At 38.5% G+C, this 5,453-nt stretch overlaps 1 long non-coding RNA gene across 1 annotated transcript; it reads right to left on the bottom strand.

Annotated features, from left to right (window-relative positions):
• Window positions 1-412: 412 nt before the first annotated feature.
• LOC144467061 (uncharacterized) lies at window positions 413-5,167 on the bottom strand. The gene is made up of 4 exons (XR_013493434.1): window positions 5,104-5,167; window positions 3,006-3,846; window positions 2,271-2,585; window positions 413-803 (listed from the first exon to the last, which is right to left on the bottom strand). It is a non-coding gene; the product is annotated as an uncharacterized LOC144467061 (long non-coding RNA).
• Window positions 5,168-5,453: the final 286 nt, after the last annotated feature.

Genomic DNA, 5,453 nt, shown 5'->3' with positions numbered 1-5,453 from the left:
GCTGAAGTAGCTTGAACTGTCGTTATAAAAGGCGGGTGTAGGCTCGACTGCAACAATAAACAGTGTTTTAATTTGAGAAATAAGCGCAATTTGTTTGGGAGCGACTCCTCACACGTGTGCTCTGCTCTACATCCGGCCGGAAGCTATGTTTTTAAAACAGTGTAACAGTGTCTCTTAACAGTGTTTTGAGCAGTATCAGCACAGCTTTACAACAATGCACAACATTCAACAACTTACAGTCTTAAAGGCCCTCATGCAGCATTTGTATACAGGGCTTTCTTGAACAGGGTCACCTCAGCAAATGTCCATCACTCTAGTATGGAATATAAGGTGCTAGCTTTTTCAAATTATCAAAAATTGTACTTTTAACTTACTAATCAATCACAATTGAGTATTTCGGGTAGCTGTAATAACATGTTAACACTTTAAAGACAGCAAAAGCTACTCCAACATTGTCATCATTATAAAATCTGAACATAAATGTGCCTCTTCTCAGTAAAGCTATGTTTTTAAAAATAGAATAACAGTGTCTCTAACAGTGTTTTGAGCAGTATTAGCACAGCTTTACAACAATGCACAACATTCAACAGCTTGCAGTCTTTAAGGCCCTCATGCAGCATTTGTATACAGGGCTTTCTTGAACAGGGTCACCTCAACAAATGTCCATCACTCCAGTATGCCACATTCAAGAATTTACACAGTGTTTGTGCCCCTCATGCGGCATTTGTTTATGAAAGCTTTTTTGATCTTACTTTTCTCAACCGGTGTCCATCCATCCAGTGTACAACAGCACATGATGTAAGCTGCAAGAATAAAAGAAAGAAAAGAAAGCACAAATTACAAACTGCATAATGTAACAACAGTTACCACAACACTATTGAGATTTTTTTTATCCTGATATCACAAAAGTCATGTTGTAATATCTCTATGATTCACGCATGAGGAAATTCAGTAAAACTTTGAGGTCACTGAAACAATCTCAACATTAAATGTAGCTACGTGATACAAATTTGATGGTGTTGAATGTGAGGAGAAGGGGCAGAAGAAAGAGGGAAAACAAACTAGAAATAAAAACTAGAATTAGGACAACTTCATTTTTGAAAATGATTTGTGCTTCTTTAGGATGAAAAATTTGATGGTTGGATGCATGTTAAGCAGTACTTGAGGTCGTTGAAGCATTGTTGAACAAAAACACTTAAGTTGATGTTTAAACTGATTTTCTAGAGCTGTAACTATTAGTTGATTAGTTGTTAATTAAAATTAAACAAGTAGAATTTTTGTGGAAAAAAATCTCTGGTTCTTGCTTTTTAAAGGCCCAATATAGAATCTAGCACCGCTTTGGGTTAGAGGCTCAGGTTGCTGTTAGTGTTGTCAACATTAAAACCTGTTAGTTATTTCCCAACTGACTGGTGAAACAAGTTATTCTTTCATTATATTGTTAATAAATTATTTAAATTTAACAAAAAAGGCCTTAGTGTGGTACACTGCAAACAAATAATGGAGATTATATCACTCATGACACCATGTAGACCATCTTTTGAAATAAGAATTAAAAATTATATGAGTTATCATGGCATAAAACTAATGATCCCAGATTAGACTAGTCTTAAAGTGGCATGCCATTTGTGCAAAAACAGAAAAAAAGATTGAGAATTGAACTGAATCGTGACCTTAAAATCAAAAATCAAATCGAATTGAGGACTTGGAGAATCATGACACCCCTAATATGTAAGGCAGGGAACTTGATTTCTGATCCCATGAATTGCATCATGAATTACACATATGATGTTTGTCAATTTATATTAATCAATATTCTAATGTTACCTAAAAAAAAAAAAAAAAAAAAAAAAAAAATGACTACATGCTGGAACTAAACATGCAGGCATCATGTTAACGCTAGCTTCAGCAGCTCTGGGTAGCATGACGTCACTTATGCAACTGTGTAGTGTGTAGTCTAATTACATATTTTCACAATGTTATACAGTTTGTCAACAAACTGTGACTTTTAGAGTTGTAAAGTTATACTGTAAATTGACAAACATCATGTGTAATTCACGACACAATTCAAACAGGATCAAAAGATTAGTTGTCTCTTGCCGTTCACTGCCATACATTTTGTTTTTTTCCAAAATAAGGTCCCAAGGGATCCACCGTGGGCGTGACTTTGGCTCTCTATATTGGGTTGCCACACATTTTAGCAATGAATTTCCAAAACTTTTCCATTACATTTCCATAAATTTTTTTAACTCTCAAATGAGTAATGTACTTACTTAGAATCCCAACGACTTTGGACTTATCCAGCACTGTCTTCCCATCTGGCACCTTTCCGTGTTTCCCAAACACCACAGCATTTTGGCACTCCTCTGCATTAAAGAATTCATCGAAAAGAAGATGGAATAAGCGAAGGCAGTCCTTCCTTGCTTCTGCATGGATTGCGGCCAGGTGGGTAGAGGTGAGGAAGAGGCCACTTTCTGGATACAGCTCTTGCTTCCCACATCTGTTTTTTGGAGCCCAAACACCAGTCTGAGGTTGGATCTGTTCCACTTTGTCCAGAAAGCTTTTTAATGCCTTGATGTGGCCACCACCTGTGACACAAAAGATGAATTACTTTACAGGGACACAGCAGCATTCATAAAGTCAAGAAAAGGAGGGGACACATTTTAAAAAAACCCAAAGATTTCATGATGGGCTAAGATTTTTACCAAACAATATAAAGCTTTTAAGTTTGAGCTTAAGCACCCAATAACTCCCAAATGTCCAAAGTAACAAAATTTAGTCGAACTTTACATATATCAATATTAAACAAAATTAGAATTTAATGTTCTACAATCAGTGACACTTGATTATTGCCCGCATTCTTTGCATTATAACTCATTTTACAGTGCTTGTGTGTACTGAATAGCAATTGGGTACCTTAGGAAAATTGTGAGAGAAAAATGAACAGTGTTGAACAATGAAATCCTGAAATGGTGTAAATTTGCAACAGAGAGACAAAATGTACTTACTGATACCACACAGCACATCCTGCAGTTTGTCCTTCTCCATTAATTTTGCCACCTCTGCCTTGCATGCCCTGCATGGCTTCCATGATCTGTCTTCTGTTGATTCAGGCGGTCTGAGAATTGGTTCTCCATAATCTGGTATTGGATCACGCTCGGTGATTATAGTACCTGCAGTTGAGCTTGAAGAATTCTCATGTTCAGGTGTACCAGATGAGCTTGAAGAATTCTTAAGTTCAGACATACTAGCCTGGCTCTGGTCCCCAAGAACAGCAGGGTTTTTATGTGTATTGGTGTGGAGAGGCTGGATGGGTGGATGCTAGTAATATGGATGGGTATGTGGCAATGACTGGGTAACTGGAAGCTGGTACAGTGGCCAGGCAGTTACAGGCCGGTGCTGTGGCTGGGTAGGTGGAGATGACTGGATAGGTGGAGGCCGGTGATGTGGCTGGGTAGGTGGAGATGACTTGTAGGTGGAGGTTGTACACTGGCCAGGCAGTTGGAGGCTGGATGACATTGTGGTCCACGGTATTTGGGTGATGCTGTGCAGAGGAGGACTGACCTGCTTGAGACAGGGATGGAAGGTTGTAGGATCTCTGAGCAGCTGCATCTCTTTTTTTCATGTCCTTCTTTGTGCCCTTCTTGAAATCCACTGTCTTGTCAGCTGTTCCAATGAAGTCCACTGTAGCAATGTAGAACTTGTTGTCAGACCATCTTGCAAGTACTTCTTCTCCTGGCTTCAGATCTCTGAAGCAAGCAATGGGTTTATCATCTTTGCTTAGTATATCACAGGCATTAAAAATCTTTGCTGTGTATCCATCTTCAAATGTCAAAAATACAAAACATCCTGAAAATGAACACAGAGTAAATAATGAAAATTTTGAGTAAACCAGTACAGGCTAAAAATCATAATCTTACTTAAACATGCCACTATATCTTATTGGTCTCAATTCTAATCCTCTTAGACCTTAGCACAGCTAAAAATGTGTCTTTCTTGTCTCTATTTCTGTTCTTCATATTCTTCTGTTTTTGTCACCTTGTCTCAAATTGCGGTTTGTTTGTTTTTTTGTATTTTTTTAATGTTGGGCTGCTGAAACTGTTCAGTAAATTGTCAATACATTTGAAACAATTAAATCCTAAAATCAGTAATCAAGTGGCAACAGGGTCTCTTCAGATATCAACACTCAAGAACTGAAACACATGATCTAAAATCCACCAGACACACCACAATAAGACACAGAGACCTTAAAGGAACATCATAGAAAAATCCAGGCTGTGACATTTGATGTTTTTGAGATTTCTGTTAAAATTGCATTTTACTGGGATAAGTTGTTGAGCTCTTCTGTTCTGGACATTGCTCGGAAACTCCTGCTTATTGATAACATAACTTGGACAGATGCACTTTCTCAATGTCCTACATCTCAAGTTTATAAATGTTAGCTGCATGAATCTAGAGGAAATGGTCTTAATGGTCTCACTACAATGCAGTAGCTACTATGGGAGATAGGCTCATCACATATGAATACACTTTTGGCTCCCTGGAACAACAAGAGCCTAAGCTGTCCAGTCATATATGATTTATGTAACTGCAGGACAGTCTAGGGCCAGCTGTGTGTAAAAATAATCAAATACACCTTTTTAGAATAGGCGAAAGAAACAAACACATATTCCTACTAAATGAAAAAATTACATCCTTTTTTCCAAACTGCATGTTATTTACATAAAGTGGACATTTAGGTGGGGGGCATTTGGTTACCATGGTGACGAGTCGCAAGAGCAGCAGTGAAGATACCAGCGCCTTTCTGAAGAGTTCATGTAACTCCAACTAGAAGCATTCGGAGCGCTCTGAAAAGAGATGCATAGCTCTCTGCTCACTGGGAACAACTGAAAGAGGACGCTGGCGCTTCGTGGACACACACACGCGCCATAACAAGTTCAGAGCCACATGTGGTCCTGGCTTATAGCCTAGCTAGGTACAGTAGCTTCACTATTTGCTACATATGTCGACCAGTTCCTTCAGAAAGTATCAGAACCAACATAAGTACTCACCATCCAAATGTTACAAACTTTTACCCATATAATGTTTGACAAACATGTAGCTTACCTTCTTTTTCATCCTGTGACAGTTTCTTGCACCATTCCTCCTGCCCGTGTTAGCGAATTAACTGTTCTCCGACCGTTAAGTCAGCCCCCGTTGTGAATCAACCAATCACGATGCAGCATGTATGACTGATGGTGCTCTCTTCCAATTAGATGTTGACGCTGTGGCTGCATCATCTACAGGGTTCACAGTTCAGGGTTCACGGTTCACAGCTGTTTTGAGTCAAATGCAGCTTCTGTAAGCTGTGAGTGGATAAAGCTACACTGTTTCTAAAGAATGAATTAACTTTTTTGTTTGACAGTAGCCAAATCTAAGAAAAAGCATAAAAGTATCTGCTACTGGTACGTTTTAAT

This window comes from Epinephelus lanceolatus, chromosome 15 (genome assembly GCF_041903045.1).
Source record: "Epinephelus lanceolatus isolate andai-2023 chromosome 15, ASM4190304v1, whole genome shotgun sequence".
Lineage (NCBI taxonomy): Eukaryota > Metazoa > Chordata > Actinopteri > Perciformes > Serranidae > Epinephelus > Epinephelus lanceolatus.
Note: the sequence above shows the minus strand (reverse complement) of the source record. Positions and strands in the feature narration are given on the sequence as shown.